Raw genomic sequence first — 20,534 nt, 5'->3', positions numbered from 1 at the left:
GCCCGGCACACACTTTTAATCTGCCAGGAAGTTTCATATCAGCCCACATTCCGCTGCAGAGTGAAAATCTCATTCTGGAAACGATACGGCTATTTATGTCACATATTTTGATGCTCGCAAACTCAGTCATAGGGTTCTTACCGATGACCTGGAATTATGAAATTTGGCAAGAAGCGAGACTTCGCTTTACAAGTAAAGGCAGAAATTCTAAAATTGTTAATTTGTAATTAAATCACACGAAAAAACCTAAAAGTTTTTATTTCTTCTCTATGCATTTTAATACCTACTCTGAACTTTTCTTTTGTTTCCTTTACTGCTTGCTCAATATACAGATTGAATACCATCGGGGATAGGCTACAACCCTATCTCACTCCCTTCCCAACCACTGCTTCCCTTTCATGTGCCGACTCTTACAACTGCCATCTGGTTTCTGTACAAATCGTAAATAGCTTTTCGCTCCCTGTATTTAACCCCAGCCAGCTTTAGAATTTGAAAGAGAATATTCCAGTCAACATTGTCAAAAGCTTTCTCTAAGTCCACAAATGCCAGAAACGTAGGTTTGCCTTTCCTTAATCTATTTTCTAAGATAAGTCGTAGCGTCAGTATTGCCTCAGGTGTTCCAACATTTCTGCGGAATCCAAACTGATGTTCGCCGAGGACCGCTTCTATTAGTTTTTCCATTCGTCTGTAAAGAATTCGCGTTAGTATTTTGCAGCTGTGACTTGTTAAACTGATAGTTCGGTAATTTTCACATCTGTCAACACCTACTTTCTTTGGGATTGGAATTGATCAGCCATAATGGCCACATAATCTTTGACAGTAATGCGACCTCTCAGAGTAACTGTGGGGCTCATGGAATATCACGATATGGCTACCCAAATCACCACCGAACCTCCACAATGTTTCACTGTCGTGGCGTACACTCTGCCAGATATTGGAAACAGTGTGAAACAGGACTCACCTTTGCTGCATAGTCCAGTTCTTTATGCCTTCGGCAGCACGTTTTTCTGTTATGGTCATTTGCATCACTGGCGAGTGGTTCTAGAATTCCTGCTCGCCTTGCTTATAGAGGTCCTTTCGTCTTCTGGTGCTGACAGAGTTCGGGAGTGCGACATTCGGTTCTGCAGCGACTTTTGTAGCTCTTGTCCTCTTATTTGTCATCAAGCCGTCTTTAATGATCGTCGGTCACGACCATGCAAGACAAAGTCATCGGCATTGTGACGTAGCGGACGATGTTCTTCCACTCTGCCTCTATGCGGTAGTACCAGGGTCACTCCAAAACAAATGCACACTATTTTTGTAAAAATACAGTTTTCATTCTGCACGTGTGAAAGTTTTACAGTGTGTAGATACATCCTTCCTGCTTGTTTTCAAACTTAGTTCAACCTGTTCCCGTGAGTGGCGCCGTCACAGCACGTTTTCAAGATGGCTGCTACACTTGACGTTCGTCAGAAGCAACGTGCTGTCATAGAATTCCTGTGCTGTGAAAACGAGACAGTGGGAAACAGCCACAAGACGTTGTTTTGGAGATGCTGCTGTCGATCGCAGTACAGTTAGTCGGTGGGCAAGCAGGCTACGTGATGAAAGCGGGCACGGCAATATTGAGGATTGTCCTCGCAGCGGCAGGCCTCGTACTGCACACACTCCAGACAGTGTGCAGAGAGTTAACGAATTGGTGACTGCTGACAGACGCATCACAGTGAACGAATTGTCACGCTACGTTGGAACAGGGGAAGGAAGGGTTTGCAGAATACTGAAAGCGTTGGCGTTAAAAAAGGTATGTGCCTGGTGGGTTCCCAGGATGTTGACAGTGGCTCACAAAGAAACAAGAAAAACGGTATGCAGCGAACTTTTGGAACAGTACGAGAATGGTGGAGATGAATTTCTTGGAAGAATTGTGAAAGCTGATGAAATATGGCTCCATCACTTTTCACCAGAGACGAAGGGGCAATCAATGGAGTGGTATGATGCAAATTCACCCAAGAAAAAAAAAATCAAAGCCACACCCTCTGCTGGAAAAGTTATGGCTACGGTGTTTTTCGATTCCTAAGGACTCTTGCTTTTGGACATCGTGCCAAGTGGAACCACCGTACATTCTGATGCATATGTGACGACACTGAAGAAACTTCAAGCTCGACTGAGTCGTGTTCGACCACATCGGCAAGAGCAGGATGTTTTGCTGTTGGACGACAATGCACAGCCACATGTCAGTCTAAAAACCATTGAAGCGATCACAAAACTCGGATGGACAGCCCTAAAACAGCCGCCTTATAGTCCTGACCTGGCTCCATGTGACTATCATCTCTTTGGGAAACTGGAAGACTCTCTTCGTGGAACAAGGTTTGAAGATGATGACTCCCTTGTGCACGCTGCCAAACAGTGGCTCCAACAGGTTGGTCCAGAATTTTACCGTGCGGGTATACAGGCGCTGGTACCAAGATGGCGTAAGGCAGATGAGAGGAATGGAAATTATGTGGAGAAATGAAGGATGTATCTCCACACTGTAAAACTTTCAAACATCTAGAATAAAAGAGGGATTTAAAAAAATAGTGTGCGTTTCTTTCGGAGTGACCTTCGTATAAATCTTGGATATGGTGCCTCATGAAAAAGTTCGAACAAAACTGTTGTATCCTTGAGTCTCCGGTTCTAGATGTACCCTAGTCCGGTTAGTGGCTGACGCTACAGATCTTTATTTATGGAAATATCAAGTACAATCAGCTACAAATTTTACATATTCACATACACCTTTACCTTTAACCCGAATAAATACAGACTCATTCTGATTAATTTTTCTTTTGCTACGAGCATAAAAAACAAGAGGAGATGTTGAGTCATAAGCTGATTTACCAAAATCTTTATTACCAATTTCAAACATATGATAGGTACGATAGGCAATTACATCTCTATCATTAAAACTTTCAAGACCAGGTACACTAGAAACTCCGCTACCACGTCTTACTATGGCAACGGTGAACCATCCATTTCCATGTGAGAAAGTATCGTTAATATCCAAGCTAAAATTAAGAGAACATCCAAGAAATACACAAGGTCCATCGACGAGGGCGTGGGCTGCAACACTCTTCACTGGAATGCGATCCTTCTTGTGTATTTCTTGGATGTTCTTTTAATTTTAGCTCGGATATTAAATGGAAATGGATGGTTCACCGTTGCAATAGTAAGAGGCGGTAGCGGAGTTTCTAGTGTACCTGGTCTTGAAAGTTTTAATGATACAGATGTAATTGCCTATCGTACCTATCATATGTTTGAAATTGGTAATAAAGATTTTGGTAAATCAGCTGCACAGAACACTATTCTGAACACGGACTGGTACCTGCATCGTATCGAAGATATGGTGCCGTTCGTGGTCAAATAAGAGAACGCAACCTGCAGGATTGACCGCCATCTAGATTTATGTTCGAGCGTTATGTGCGTTTCTTCCGATGTTTCGGTATTTTTGTCCAGTACCTGCAGCCTGGAGCTCACTGCGACACAGACAAGGTGCTCACCGTCATCTGTGGCACGGCGACGCGTGGTAAGCTGAGACTCTTGTCAGGTTGTCGGTAAGGAGTGAAACCGAGGCGGCAGCGAGTTCTGACGGACTTCGGGCGAGAGAGTTCCGGCCTGGCGAATGGATCAGCGTAGCGGAAGGGACGTGACCAGCGCACGGCCAGCTGCCTGCCTTGAGCGTCGGGAAGCGCCCAGCCGGGGGAAAACGCCTGCACCCAGTGGAAAGCGGCGCAACTACCCACCGGTCACTACGGCTGCGTCTCAGACAGTCAGTTACTCAAACTGCAAGGAAATCGGTAATGCTGCCACCAAGTCCCCCCGCCATTCCCTGTACAGTGGTTCAAAACTGTTCAAATGGCTCTGAGCACTATGGGACTTAACATCTGTGGTCATTAGTCCCCTAGAACTTAGAACTACTTAAACCTAACTAGCCTAAGGACATCACACACATCCATGCCCGAGGCAGGATTCGAACCTGCGACCGGAGCGGTCACGCGGTTCCAGACTGAAGCGCCTAGACCGCACGGCAAAAAAAAAAAAAAAAAAAAAAAAAAAAAAAAAAAAAAAGGCTCTGAGCACTATGGGACTTAACATCTGTGGTCATCAGTCCCCTAGAACTTAGAACTACTTAAACCTAACTAGCCTAAGGACATCACACATATCCATGCCCGAGGCAGGATTCGAACCTGCGATCGTAGCGGTCACGCGGTTCCAGACTGAAGCGCCTAGACCGCACGGCCAAAAAAAAAAAAAAAATGGCTCTGAGCACTATGGGACTTAACATCTGCGGTCATCAGTCCCCTAGAACTTAGAACTACTTAAACCTAACTAACCTAAGTACATCACAAACATCCATGCCTGAGGAAGGATTGGAACCTGCGACCCGAGCGGTCGCGCGGTTCCAGACTGACGCGCCTAGACCGCACGGCCACACCGGCCGGCTACAGTGGTTCAAAAATGGCTCTGAGCACTATGGGACTTACCAGCTTAGGTCATCAGTCCCCTAGACTTAGAACTACTAAAACGTAACTAATCTAAGGACATCACAACATCCATGCCCGGGGCAGGATTCGAACCTGCGACCGTAGCGGTCGCGCGGTTTCAGACTGAAGCGCCTAGAACCGCTCGGCCACCACCCCGGCCGACCTGTGTTATTTAATGCTTGTAAAATCTGGACAGTGAACGTGTAAATGGCATTCTCAGTAGAGCAACTCATTTGAATTCTAGGCTGTGATTTACTGAGGATATTACTGTTTCTCGGGTGGGATACTATTGTAGAATACATCACTTTCTGAAAAATTTTGGAAAATGATGTCGCTAGTGAAACAGGTCGGCAATCATTGACGTACCTCTTATCACCTTTGTGTGTAGAGCGGATTGACAATGTCATGCTGCAGTCTCTCTGGAAAAATGTCCCGAATCAGTGATGCATTACATATCTCAGATAAGATAGAGCTTACTATACAGGAACAGATCTTCTGTACTCTATGGGAAACACCATCAAACACATATGAGTTTTAATTTTTGAGGGAAAATATTACTAAACTATACTCCGTCCGAACAGGCCATGAAGGACCAAAGGATATCGACCGGCCGCCGTGTCGTCCTCCCCCAGAGACGTCACTGGAAGGTCTTCCATCCAAGTGCTAGCCCAGCCCGACAGCGCTTCACTTCGGTGATCTGACGGGAACCTGTGTTACCACTGCGGCAAGGCCGTTGTCGAGGCAAAATGGACTTTCCTTCATTTTAGAGGTGACTGGCGATAGGCAAGCTAGAAAATCTGAATATGGAAGCACACCGGCCGGCGCTGTACAATGGGTTTCAGATTACACTGAAGAGCCAAAGAAACCGTTACACCTGCCTAATATCGTGTAGGGCCCACGCGAGAACGCAGAAGTGCCGCAACACGACGTCGCATGGACTCGACTAATGTCGGACGGAATGGTCGAGGGAACTGAGACCATGAAGAGTACGAGAGGTTGGAGATTCCTTCTGAACAGCACGTTCCAAGGCACCCCGATACGCTTAATAACATTCATGTCTCGGGAGTTTGGTGGCCACGGGAGTGTTAAAACTCGGAAGAGTGTTCCTGGAGCCACTCTGTAGCAATTCTGAGCGTGTGGGCTGTCGCATTGTCCTGCTGGAATTGCACAAGTCCGTCGGAATGCACACTGGACATGAATGGACGCAGGTGATCAGACACGATGCTTACGTATGTGTCACTCGTCAGAGTCGTATCTAGTCGTACCAGGGCTCCCCTATCGCTCCAAGTGCACACGCCCAACACCATTACCGACCATCCACAACCTTGATCATTCCCCTGCTGACACGTTGGTTCCATGGACTAATGAGGTTGTCTCCATACCCATACCCGTCCATCCGCTCGATACAATTTGAAACGGGAGTCGTCCGACCAGGCAACATATTTCCAGTCATCGACAGTCCAAAGTCTGTGTTGATGGGCCCAGGCGAGACATAAGCTTTGTGTCCTGAAGCCATCAAGGGTACACAAGTGCGCCTTGTCTCCGAAAGCCCATATCCACGATGTTCAGTGCCCAGCACTGAAATCTGCATTAGATTGCGGAAGGGTTGCACTTCTGTCAAGCTGAACGATACTCTTCAGTCGTCGATGTTCCGGCTCTTGCAGAATGTTTTTTCCGGCCGCAGCGATGTGAGAGACTTACGTTTCACAGGATTCCTGATGTTCACATACACTCGTGAAATGGTCGTACGGGCGGAGGTCTCTTCCTTAACACAACATTGCAAGGCATCCCATATATGCTCAATAATGTTCGTGTCTGGGGAAATTGGTGATCAGCGGAAGTGTTTAAACTCAGAAGACTGTTCGTGGAGACACTCTGTAGCAATTCTTAGCGTGTGGGCTGTGGCATTGTCCTGCTGGAACTCCACAACTCCGTCGGAATGCACAATGGAGATGAATGGATGCAGGTGATTAGACACGATGTTTACTTACGTGTCACTTGTCCGAGTCGTATCTAGTAGTATCAAGGCTTCCATATCACTCCAACTGGACACGCCCCGCACCACGCATTCGGGAGGACGACGGTTCCATCCCGCGTCCGGCCATCCTGATTTAGGTTTTCCGTGATTTCCCTAAATCGCTCCAGGCAAATGCCGGGATGGTTCCTCTGAAAGGGCACAGCCGACTTCCTTCCCCATCCTTCCCTAATCCGATGAGACCGATGACCTCGCTGTCTGGTCTGCTTCCCCAAAACCAACCTAACCAACCAGCCCCGCACCATAACAGAGCTTCCACCAGCTTGACCATTCCCCTGCTGACACGTTGGTTCCATGGACCAATGAGGTTCTCTCCGTACCCATAGCCGTCCATCCGCTTGATACAATTTGAAACGGGACTCGTCCGACCAGGCAACAGTCCAAAGTCTGTGTTGACGGGCGCAGCCAAGGTATAAAGCTTTGTAAAAGACATATTTAAGCCAGTGACTTCAACACTTTCCTTATTTCACGATTGCAATTTCGGCCTTAGGCCAAGATCAAGTGAAGATGTCATGGCTATTAGGCCATGTTAACCTAAAATGAGCTGACACATTTATATGTCGTTGCCATTACTTGATGATGGCCTAAGGCCCAAATTGCAATCGTGAAATAAAGAGTGTTACAGTTACTGGCGTAAATATCATGTATTTTATAAAGTTCTACATGACTGTGAATCCCAGGTATAAAAAGTTAAATAGAGGTTTGTGTCGTGCAGTCATCAAGGGGACACGAGTTGGCCTTGTCCCACGCTTATCGATCATGTTTCGGTGAATGGTTCGCACGCTGACACTTGTTAATTGCCCAGCACTGAAATCTGCAGCAGATTGCGAAAGGGTTGCACTTGTGTCACGCTGAACGATTCTCTTCAGCCGTCGTTGATCCGGTTCTTGCAGGATCTGTTTCCGGCACCAGCGATGTCCGAAATTTGATGCTTCACCAGATTCCTGATATTCAAGGTACACTCGTGAAATGGTCGTACTGGAAAATCCCCACTTCATCGCTACCTCGAAGATGCTGTGTTCCATCGGTCGTAAGCGACGTTCAAACTCATTTAAATCTTGATAACCTGCCACTGTAACAACTGCGCCAGACACTTGTTATTTTACACTACTGGCCATTAAAATTGTTACACCACGAAAATGACGAGCTACAGACGTGAAATTTAACCCACAGCAAGAAGATGCTGTGATATGCAAATAATTAGCTTTTCAGAGCATTCACACAAGGCTGGCGCCGGTGGCGACACGTACAACGTGCTGACATGAGGAAAGTTTCCAACCGATTTCTCATACACAAACAGCAGTTGACCGGCCTTGGCTGGTGAGACGTTGTGGTGATGGCTCGTGTAAGGAGGAGAAATGCGTATTTTACGCCTCAGGAGGTAATTACCTCCAGGACTGGAACCACTGCTATAGAAACTGCAATAGTGAAAAGCTCAGTAAGCAGCTTGGTTAAAGAGGAATGGACATCTCGAAAAAGCTCAAAGACAGACTTTGGAAAGAAAAACAGGCACACGGGGGAGAACTGTGAAGAAAACATGGGTGAGAGATGAAATACTTCAGGTGATCAGCGAAAGAAACACAAAAATGTTTAGGAAAATTCAGGAATACAGAAATACAAGTCCCTTGAGAACGAAATAAATAGGAAGTGCAAGCAAGCTAAGGCGAAATGGCTGCAGGAAAAATCTGAAGAAATCTAAGAAGTAATGACTGTAGAAAAAAAGCACTCGGCGTGTAGAAAAGTAGAAACAAACTCCACCGAAATTGGAAGAAGGGGCTGTAATACTAAGAAATAATTCAAAAGCCGAGATCGCTTAAATACTGTTTACTAAATGACCGGTTTCAAACACACTAAAGGTGCCATCATCGGATCTGCGAAGATATAACATGGGCTTACATGAGTTGCACTGTATACATTACTATTAGTACAGTACCACATACCTCAATGTAGCTTAACCGCAGCGGTCAAGTGTCAAATAGTTCTATCTTGTGATTTCGGTTTTATATATCTGATGGAACAGAATGACCATGAGAGCACTTGTTTTTTAATTTTTATTTCTGCGACAATGATTTTATATCAGCTCGTCTGCCTCATGTATCGTTATATCCAAATGATTTATACATTTTAGGCTTGGAAGAGCAGTTGAACGGAATGGACAGTGTCTTGAAGAAGGGTATAAGATCAACATCAACAAAAGCAAAACGAGGATAATGCAATGTAGTCGAATTAAGTCGGGTGATGCTGAGGGAATTGGATTAGGAAATCAGACACTTAAAGTAGTAAAGGAATTTTGCTATTTGGGGAGCAAATTAACTGATGATGCTCGAAGTAGAGAGGATATAAAATGTAGACTGAAAATGGCAAGGAAAGCGGTTCTGAAGAAGAGAAAATTGTTAACATCGAGTATTGATTTAAGTGTCAGGAAGTCGTTTCTGAAAGCATTTGTATGGAGTCTAGCCACGTATGGAAGTGAAACATGGACGATAAATAGCTTGGACGAGAAGAGAATAGAAGCTTTCGAAATGTGGTGCTACAGCAGAATGCTGAAGATTAGTTGGGTAGATCACATAACTAATGAGGAAGTATTGAATAGGATTGGGGAGAAGAGGAGTTTGTGGCACAACTTGACAAGAAGAAGGCACCGTTTGGTAGGACATGTTCTGAGGCATCAAGGGATCAGCAATTTAGTATTGGAGGGCAGCGCCGAGGGTAAAAATCGTAGAGGGAGACCAAGAGATGAATACACTAAGCAGATTCAGAAGGATGTAGGTTGCAGTAATTACTGGGAGATGAAGAAGCTTACACAGGATAGAGTAGCATGGAGAGCTGCATCAGACCAGTCTCAGGACTGAAGACCACAACAAAAAGAAGCTACATTCAGGTATGTGATTCTGTATTAACAATAATGTATATAGTATAACTCATTTAAGCCCTCCCTCAAACCTGTCATGTTATGCTTCACAGATCCGCTGATGGCACTTTTGTGTGTAGAAACCGGTTATCTAGAGAACAGTATTTAAGCGATCTTGGCTTTTGAATTATTTCTAGAACAGTGTGATCGCGCCGCAAAACATTGTGTGTCAAATGGCTCTGAGCACTATGGGACTTAACATCTGAGGTCATCAGTCCCCTAGAACTTAGAACTACTTAAACCTAACCAACCTAAGGACATCATACACATCCAGGCCCGAGGCAGGATTCGAACCTGCGACCGTAGCAGTCGCGCGGTTCCGGACCGAAGCGCCTAGAACAGCTCGGCCACCGAGGCCGGCCATTATGTGTCCACTACAAAGGTAATATTAAGACTGAAACGGGAATTACATTGCTAACAGCGAAAAGAGGGCACATAGAGATAGATAATATTCCAACGGAATTTCTAAAATCATTGCGGGAAGTGACAAAAAATCGATTATTCACATTGGAGTGTAGAATGTATGAGGCTGACGATATACCATCTCAGTAATATTATCCGCACAATTTCGAAGGTAACAGCAGTCGACAGCTGTGAGAAGTATCGCACAATCAGCTTAACAGTTCACGCATCCAAGTCGATGACAACAATACCATAATATAGAAAGGAAAAGAAAATTGAGGATCTGGTTTGGTTTTAGGAAAGGTAAAAGCACCAGAGAGGCGTTGCGGTTCATAATGAAAGCAAGACTAAAAAAAAAAATCAAAATGCGTTGTTACACTACTGGCCATTAAAATTGCTACACCAGTAAGATGACGTGCGACAGAGGCGAAATTTAACGGACAGGAATAAGATGCTGTGATATGCAAATGATTAGCTTTTCAGAGCATTCACACAAAGTTGGCGCCGGTGGCGACACCTACAACGTGCTGACATGCGGAAAGTTTCCAACCGATTTCTCATACACAAACAGCAGTTGACCGGCGTTGCCTGGTGAAACGTCGTTGTGATGCCTCGTGTAAGGAGGAGAAATGCGTACCATCACGTTTCCGCCTTTGATAAAGATCGGATTGTAGCCTATCGCGATTGCGGTTTATCGTATCGCGACGTTGCTGCTCACGTCGGTCGAGATCCAATGACTGCTAGCAGAATATGGAATCGGTGGGTTCACGAGGGTAATACGGAACGCCGTGCTGGATCCCAACGGCCTCGTATCATAAGCAGTCGAGATGACAGGCATCTTATCCGCACGGCTGTAATGGATCGTGCAAGCCACGTCTCGATCCCTGAGTCAACAGATGGGGACGTTTGCAAGACTACAACCATCTGCACGAACAGTTAGACGACGTTTGCAGCAACAGGGACTATCAGCTCGGAGACCGTGGCTTCCGTTACCCTTGACGCTGCATCACAGACAGGAGAGCCGGCGATGGTGTACTCGACGACGAACCTGGGTGCACGAAGGGCAAAACGTCACTTTTTCAGATGAATCCAGGTTGTGTTTAGAGCATCATGCTGGTCGCATCCGTGTATGGCGATATCGCGGTGAACGCACATTGGAAGCGTGTATTCGTCATCGCCATACTGGCATATCACCCGGCGTGATGGTACGAGGTGCCATTGGTTACACGTCTCGGTCACCTCTTGTTCGCACTGACGGCACTTTGAACAGTGGACGTTACATTTCAGATGTGTTACGACCCGTGGCTCCGCCCTTCATTCGAACCCTAAGAAACCCTACATTTCAGCAGGATATTGCAGGTCCTGTACGGGCCTTTCCGGATACAGAGAATGTTCGTCTGCTGCCCTGGCCAGCACATTCTCCAGATCTCTCACCAATGGAAAACGTCTGGTCAGTGGTGGCCGAGCAACTGGCTACTCACAATACGCCAGTCACTACTCTTGATGAACTGTGGTATCGTGTTGAAGCTGCATCGGCAGCTGTGCCAGTACACGCCATCCAAGCTGTGTTTGACTCAATGCCCAGGCGTATAGAGGCCGTTATTGCGGGCAGAGGTGATTGTTCTGGGTACTGATTTCTCAGGATCTATGCACCCAAATTGCGTGAAAATGTAATCACATGTCAGTTGTATTATACACTCCTGGAAATGGAAAAAAGAACACATTGACACCGGTGTGTCAGACCCATCATACTTGCTCCGGACACTGCGAAAGGGCTGTACAAGCAATGATCACACGCACGGCACAGCGGACACACCAGGAACCGCGGTGTTGGCCGTCGAATGGCGCTAGCTGCGCAGCATTTGTGCACCGCCGCCGTCAGTGTCAGCCAGTTTGCCGTGGCATACGGAGCTCCATCGCAGTCTTTAACACTGGTAGCATGCCGCGACAGCGTGGACGTGAACCGTATGTGCAGTTGACGGACTTTGAGCGAGGGCGTATAGTGGGCATGCGGGAGGCCGGGTGGACGTACCGCCGAATTGCTCAACACGTGGGGCGTGAGGTCTCCACAGTACATCGATGTTGACGCCAGTGGTCGGCGGAAGGTGCACGTGCCCGTCGACCTGGGACCGGACCGCAGCGACGCACGGATGCACGCCAAGACCGTAGGATCCTACGCAGTGCCGTAGGGGACCGCACCGCCACTTCCCAGCAAATTAGGGACACTGTTGCTCCTGGGGTATCGGCGAGGACCATTCGCAACCGTCTCCATGAAGCTGGGCTACGGTCCCGCACACCGTTAGGCCGTCTTCCGCTCACGCCCCAACATCGTGCAGCCCGCCTCCAGTGGTGTCGCGACAGGCGTGAATGGAGGGACGAATGGAGACGTGTCGTCTTCAGCGATGAGAGTCGCTTCTGCCTTGGTGCCAATGATGGTCGTATGCGTGTTTGGCGCCGTGCAGGTGAGCGCCACAATCAGGACTGCATACGACCGAGGCACACAGGGCCAACACCCGGCATCATGGTGTGGGGAGCGATCTCCTACACTGGCCGTACACCACTGGTGATCGTCGAGGGGACACTGAATAGTGCACGGTACATCCAAACCGTCATCGAACCCATCGTCCTACCATTCCTAGACCGGCAAGGGAACTTGCTGTTCCAACAGGACAATGCACGTCCGCGTGTATCCCGTGCCACCCAACGTGCTCTAGAAGGTGTAAGTCAACTACCCTGGCCAGCAAGATCTCCGGATCTGTCCCCCATTGAGCATGTTAAGGACTGGATGAAGCGTCGTCTCACGCGGTCTGCACGTCCAGCACGAACGCTGGTCCAGCTGAGGCGCCAGGTGGAAATGGCATGGCAAGCCGTTCCACAGGACTACATCCAGCATCTCTACGATCGTCTCCATGGGAGAATAGCAGCCTGCATTGCTGCGAAAGGTGGATATACACTGTACTAGTGCCGACATTGTGCATGCTCTGTTGCCTGTGTCTATGTGCCTGTGGTTCTGTCAGTGTGATCATGTGATGTATCTGACCCCAGGAATGTGTCAATAAAGTTTTCCCTTCCTGGGACAATGAATTCACGGTGTTCTTATTTCAATTTCCAGGAGTGTATATATTTGTCCAATGAATGCCCGTTTGTCATCTGCATTTGTTTTTGGTGTAGCAATTTTAATGGCCAGTAGTGTATGTTGCCGCCCTGGAAAAACCCTTCGACAACTTAAAATGGAGCAAGATGTTCGAAATTCTGAGAAAAATAGAGGAAAGTTACAGGTGAAGACGGTGATACACAGTATTTACAAGAATCACGAGGGAACAGTAACACAGGAAGACTAAAAAGGAAGTGCTCGAATTAAAAACGGTATAAGACAGTGATGGAAATAAAAGAAAGGTTCAGGAATGGAACTAAAATTGCTGAGAGAGAGAGGGGGGTGCAGGAGGTGGGGAGAGAGTGGTTCAAATGGTTCAAATGGCTCTGAGCACTATGGGACTTAACTGCTGTGGTCATGAGTCCCCTAGAACTTAGAACTACTTAAACCTAACTAACCTAAGGACAGCACACAACACCCAGCCATGACGAGGCAGAGAAAATCCCTGACCTCACCGGGAATCGAACCCGGGAACCCGGGCGTCGGAAGCGAGAACGCTACCGCACGACCACGAGATGCGGGTGGAGAGAGTGAGTGAGAGAGGCAACATATTGTGAAATACCATGAAATACCAAATGCAGTTGTGTGCTGGGATATGAAGTATTCAGTATTCAGTTTACTCTAGTAACAGTTCGTTGTTGTACTCACGTGTGTGTATCACGGGTGACGGTGCGGGGGGGGGGGGGGGGGGGAGAGGCCGAGCGGAGGTAAGTGGCCCCTGCAGTCATCAGATTTTTTGCTACAGTGACAGGAAAAACGCGCTCTTGTCACCGTCTGTAAAGCGGAGCTGTGCTTCCTTGTCGCTTGCACGGACACAGCAGTTATGGACGATTTGCGCCCGCCTAGAACGTTTCAACCAATATAGCGCGGTCAATAAATCGTGCGCGACTTAATAGACCATGGACTGAAACACGAGTCTCCCAGCTTTCGATCGCAGGTATACATAATAGTCTCAATTTGATCAGTATTGGTTAAAAACAGTCTTGGCTGCAATTGTAGTTTTTTATTTTTCAACGACGCGTTTCGCCTTATTTAGGCATCTTCAGGTTATCTTTTCTAGACGGACACGAGAGGCAACAACATCTGCATAACGCGTTCGCGTTCACAGGAGCGAGTAACAGAGTAAGATGGGTGCTCAGGTAGTGGCTACGCGACCGCGTTATGCAGATCTTGGTGCCTCTCGTGTCCGTCTAGAAAAGATAACCTCAAGATGCCTAAATAAGGCGAAACGCGTCGTTGAAAAATAAAAAAAATAAAATTGCAACCAAGACTGTTTTTAACGAATACTGTTAAGCACTGGTTTCCTCTATGGCACATATGCATTGCAAGAATTTCAATTTGATCAAATTATAGTTTCTTTATGGAATAAAATGGGGGCAGCGGAAGGAGATACAAATTTAAAAAATGAAATGACACAATAACAGAGACTTCACTGGTCTGATACATATTTAATTTTACGTATGCAGAATCAAGCAGCGAGAGAAAATTTTATGTCAAGACTGGGAATCGAACCCAGGTCGCCTGTTTAGGGGGTAGGTGGCCTACCCACTTTTTTTTTAAATTTTTTTTTGATCGTTGCGTTTGCTCTAGGCGGACGTCACAAGACATCCGTTCAAATTTATAGTTGGCTCCTTTACTGTTTTTTTTTTATTATTACAGAGGGCGAGCAGCCCTCTGACCTAACACGCTGAGCTAGCGTGCCGGCAGCACACTGAGTCACATTAGCACAGCGGTGGTTTACCCAACTGCATGGATTACCCTGGCAGTCTATATACAGGGTGTCCCAGCTATCTTGTCCACCCAAAATATCTCTGGAACAATAACATCTATTGGAAAACGACTTTCACCAGTATCAATGTAGGGCTGGGGCCCATGAATGTACATATTTGAAAACATTCTAAAACGAAAGCATATGTTTTTTTAAATGGACCTCCTGCATTTTTTCTTCAGAAATCCATAGCATGACAAAGCACATACACAATGGCGTTGATTGCATCGCAATATTCCCATTACATCCAGAGATATTGAGACGCGAAGTTGACGTTTGAAACACCCGACATGCGTTGCTAGCGCACGTCCTGAGGCTCGGGCGTGAACCCCATGCTGCCCGTAATCGCGATGTGATTGACATGCGTAATCACACTTCCATACTTATCAAGAGGTCTTAAACGAATAATACGGTATGCTGCGCGATTACGGCCAGCATGGGGTTGACGCCTGAGCCTCAGGACGTGCGCTAGCAGCGCATGTCGGGTGTTCCAAGCGTCAACTTCGCGTCTCAATATCTCGGGATGTAATGGGAATATTGCGATGCAATCAACGCCATTGTGTATGTGCTTTGTCATGCTATGGATTGCTGAAGAAAAAATATAGGAGGTCCACTTAAAAAACACATATGCTTTCGTTTTAGAATGTTTCCAAATATGTACATTCATGGGCCCCAGCAATACATTGATACCGGTGAAAGTCGTTTTCCAATAGCTGTTATTGTTCCAGAGATATTTTGGGTGGACAAGATAGCTGGGACACCCTGTATATAAAATCATACACGTATGAGACCAGTAATGTCCCTGACATTGCGTCATTTCATTTGTGTAAGTGCCTGCACGTAGGTTTCAGGCTGGATCCCCCATCGAGAAGGGAAGCGTGCCAGGCTAGCCCACGCAGTTCCCTGCACCGCTGCGCCAGTGTGGTTTAGTAGCTAACGCACCTGCCTATTAAGCAGGGGAACCGGGTTCGAGTCCCGGACTTGGTACAAATTTTCACCCGCCGCTTCACTCTATACACATAGAAAAATTTAGGCGTACTACAACTGTCTATTGCAGTAAGCAGGCTCAAATAGATGTATGTTGCCATTCGTTACGGAGAGATGAAAGGTTTACACAGGTTAGATGGTTCAAATGGCTCTGAGCACTATGGGACTTAACATGTGAGGTCATTAGTCCCCTAGAACTTAGAACTACTTAAACCTAACTAACCTAAGGACACCACACACATCCATGCCCGAGGCAGGATTCGAATCTGCGACCGTAGCGGTCGCGCGGTTCCAGACTGAAGCGCCTAGAACCGCTCGGCCACTGCGGCCGGCACACAAGTTAGAGTGTCGTGGAGAGGCGCATCAAACCGGTCTTCGGAGTCACGACTGCAACAGCATGATTGTATTGTATTGTATTGTATGTTAACTGGGTGGCTAGAAACGACGGAGAGGCTCCGTCTCCGCCGCAGCCGCAGTGGTCCACAACGCCACGACGACTACCGCAGTCCACTTCACCCCTCCGCCGCCCCACACCGAACGAAGTTATTGTGCGGTTCGGACCCCGGTGGACCCCCCCAGGGAACGTCTCACACCAGACGAGTGTCACCCCTATGTTTGCGTGGTAGAGTAATGGTGATGTACGCGTACGTGGAGAACTTGTTTGCGCAGCAATCGCCGGCATAGTGTAACTGAGGCGGTATAAGGGGAACAAGCCCACATTCGCCGAGGCAGATGGAAAACCGCCTAAAAACCGTCCACAGATTGGCCGGTTCATCGGACCTTGACACATATCCGACGGGCGGATTCGTGCCGGGGACCAGGCGCTCGTTCCCAATCCGGAAAGCCGTGCGTTAGACCGCACGGCCAACCGGGCGGACCAACAACATGAGACCCGTCTAGCGAACAACACAGTAGGAGAAGATTGCCCACTGACTCGCCAGTTTTAAACCCTGCGTTGCTACTGTATTCGTTTGTACCACCGTTGCTACGAAGGGCTCACAAACCTGACCTTCGTGTCAGTCTGATGTGTTAAGGTTGTTGTTGTTGTTGTTGTTGTTGTGGTGGTCTTCAGTCCTGAGACTGGTTTGATGCAGCTCTCCATGCTACTCTATCCTGTGCAAGCTTCTTCATCTCCCAGTACCTACTGCAACCTACATCCTTCTGAATCTGCTTAGTGTATTCATATCTTTGTCTCCCTCTACGGTTTTTACCATCCACGGAGCCGTCCAATACTAAATTGGTGATCCCTTAATGCCTCAGAATGTGCCCTGCCAACCGATCCCTTCATCTAGTAAGTTGTGCCACAAATTTCTCTTCTCTCCAATTCTATTCAATAACTCCTCATTAGTTATGTGATCTACCTATCTAATCTTCAGCATTCTTCTGTAGCACCACATTTCGAAAACTTCTATTCTCTTCTTGCCCAAACTACTTATCGTCCATGTTTCACTTCCATACATGGCTTCACTCCATACAAATACTTTCAGAAACCGCTTCCTGCCACTTAAGTCTATACTCGATGTTAACGAATTTCTCTTCTTCAGAAACGCTTTCCTTGCCATTGCCAGTCTACATTTTATATCCTCTCTACTTCGACCATCATCAGTTACTGTGCTCCCCAAATAGCGAAACTCATTTACTTCTTTAAGCGTCTCACTTCCTAACCTAATTCCCTCAGTATCACCATGTTTAATTCGACTACCTTCCATTATCCTCGTTTTGCTTTTGTTAAAGTTCATCTTATATCCTCCTTTCAAGACACTGTCCATTCCGTTCAAATGCTCTTCCAGGTCCTTTGCTGTCTCTGACAGAATTACAATGTCATCGGCGCATCTCACAGTTTTTGCTTCTTCTGTATGGATTCTAATTGCTACTCCGAATTTTTCTTGTGTTTCCTTTACTGCTTGCTCAATATACAGATTGAATAACATCAGGGATAGCCTACAACCCTGTCTCACTCCCTTCCCAACCGCTGCTTCCCTTTCATGTCCCTCGACTCTTATAACTGCTATCTGGTTTCTGTACAAATTGTAAATAGCCTTTCGCTCCCTGTATTTTACCCCTGCCGCCTTCAGAATTTGAAAGAGAGTATTCCAGTCAACATTGTCAAAAGCTTTCTCCAAGTCTACAAATGCTAGAAACGTAGGTTTGCCTTTCCTTAATCTTTCTTGTAAGATAAATCGTATGGTCAGTACTGGCTCACATGTTCCAACATTTCTACGGAATCCAAACTGATCTTCCCCGAGGTCGTCTTCTACCACTTTTTCCATTCGTCTGTAAAGAATTCGCGTTAGTATTTTGCAACCGTGATTTATTAAACTGATAGTGCGGTAATTTTCACATCTGTCAACATCTGATTTCATTGGGATTTGAATTATTATATTTCTCTTGAAGTCTGAGGGTATTTCCCCTGTCTCATACATCTTGCTCACCAGGTCATGACTGGTTCTCCCAAGGATATCAGTAGTTCTAATGAAATGTTGTTTACTCCCGGGGCCCTGTTTCGACTCAGGTCTTTCAGTGCTTTGTCAAACTCTTCAAGCAGTATCGTATCTCCCATTTCATCTTCATCTACATCCTCTTGCATTTCCATAATATCGCCCTTGTATAGACCCTCTATAGGTTGATAGGAAGCACAAAAGGCTTCACATTCACGTATGTTGTGTAGAGGCTTTGAGTTCGAGTAACTTGTCCTTTATTCTAACATTTACATACCGTGCATAACAAAAACGGTTACACAATGCGACAGTCGTGTGCCATAGCATACAAAGTAGAACAATAAAAGTTACGAAAACCAAACTCAGGTATGAACAGATAAGCAGAGAACATTTACGAAAACGTAAGTAAAGAGAGAGTCTCCACAATGTCTTTTGAATGTACTGTTTCAACATGTCGTTTTACCACACCAGGGCACTAAATGCAGTCTTTAGAAATTAAATTTCAGTGTTTTTTGAGACACAGAAACTTAGAGAATTTGTAACAAATATGTTGCGTTTTGCTGTCTTCACACCTATAGCAGTGTCCCCTCTTAGGCACCGTCCTCTGGCCCACACTCCCATCGTGTTGCTGTTCCACCCCCGCCAGTCTGTTGACAGATCTTTTGAGAGATCGGTTGATATGCTGACTGCCAGCCCTGTGTAGTAATTGGCCTCTGACAAGAGCCTTCCCAAGCGATTTCAGAAAATCTCTCCTCGTTGTCTTCCCCCGGTTGTTAGCTCTAAAGATGACGAGACTATTTTTGCCTGCTAAAATCAGTTAGCAAACGAATAAGGCCAACGACCACCTTCTAGTTGTTCTTGCTACGTCATAGGTGGCACACATCTGATCTACAAAATCTACCCCACCCCTAGTAGCATTATACAGAGTTATCATCTCCGGCTTCGTTTATTCTCCCGTTGTTGCACCTATTTTGTTGTCACGGTGCATAGTACTCATTAGAAGTAGGTACCTGTTTTTCTTTGGTACATAACTCACTAATGTGCACGTCTTCTGAAATATACTTTTAAAGTCATCTACCTTTTGTGTTCACGAATTCTGGGGGAATTTCCGTCTCGTTCTTCCTTACTGTTCCCAAAAGTGTTAATCTATGGTCTTTCAGAAGTGACAGGGCCAGTTGATAGCTCGTAAACTAATTATCCATCGTTATGTTCCTTGATGTTTTGGAAATATGATTACACAACCTTTTGACGACATCAGTTGCACGATTACTCAACTTATGCGGTCCATCTGGCTGCTCACCTAAATAAACTTCCAAATTTGACGTGTACGTCGTTCCTGCATCGTCTAGATTGAATATTTTTATTCCGTATTTGCCAGGTTTGAAAGGAATGTACATTCGAAAACTATACATCGTCCCCGAATTTGACAAGCATTTCATCTACAGTGACATATTCTCCAAGAGAATAGTGTGCTATGCAGTTTTGTTGAACAAATCAAATACAGAAATCATATGAGCGCACACTCCGGCGCAGAGTGAAAATCTGATTCTGGAAACATCTCCCAGGCTGTGGCTAAGCCATGTCTCCGCATATGCTTTCTTTCAGGAGTGCTAGTTCTGCAAGGTTCGCAGGAGAGCTTCTGTTAAGTTTGAAAAGTAGGAGACGAGATACTGGCAGAGGTAAAGTTGCGAGGACGTGGCGTGAGTGGTACCTGGGTAGCTCATTTGCTAGAGCAATTGCCCGCGAAAGGCAAAGGTCCCGAGTTCGAGTCTCGGTCCGACACACAGTTTTAATCTGCCAGGAAGTTTCAAATCAAATGCATTTCGTAAAGGAGCCAATTTATCCTCATTTCGCTTGTTGACTTATCGTCAAATCTCAGACACACTGCCAGAAAACCTGAATCCCTGCAGGGTCATTGTACAGTAGAATAGTTCCAATACTATACTATCTCTGTCCCAGAGTTCTTCTAAATTAATCCTACGAACCTTGTAGATTGCACCCATATACAAGAGACCAAGAAATGCTTCAATTTCACCTTTATCTGCCTCATGAATGAAGGTCTGAGACGAAGAGCATCTCGACTTAGCGGATTCGATACATTGGTTAGTATGTATCACTACCTCATCCATTATTTCATCCGTCAAAAACAGCCGCCATATTTCTACATCTATCCTTTTATTCTTTGCCATTCCCTCACACCGGGAATATGTGACCTCGTTCTAATACGAGAAGTTAGCACGTCTTTCATCCATTCAGTACGCTTGTCCTTACCACCAAAATATTTCTTATTATTCTGATATCTACACTGTCATCCCCACTTTCGTCGCTTTCCTTACCGTGTTCGCTATA

The sequence above is a fragment of the Schistocerca cancellata genome, chromosome 12 (assembly GCF_023864275.1).
Source record: "Schistocerca cancellata isolate TAMUIC-IGC-003103 chromosome 12, iqSchCanc2.1, whole genome shotgun sequence".
Lineage (NCBI taxonomy): Eukaryota > Metazoa > Arthropoda > Insecta > Orthoptera > Acrididae > Schistocerca > Schistocerca cancellata.
Note: the sequence above shows the minus strand (reverse complement) of the source record.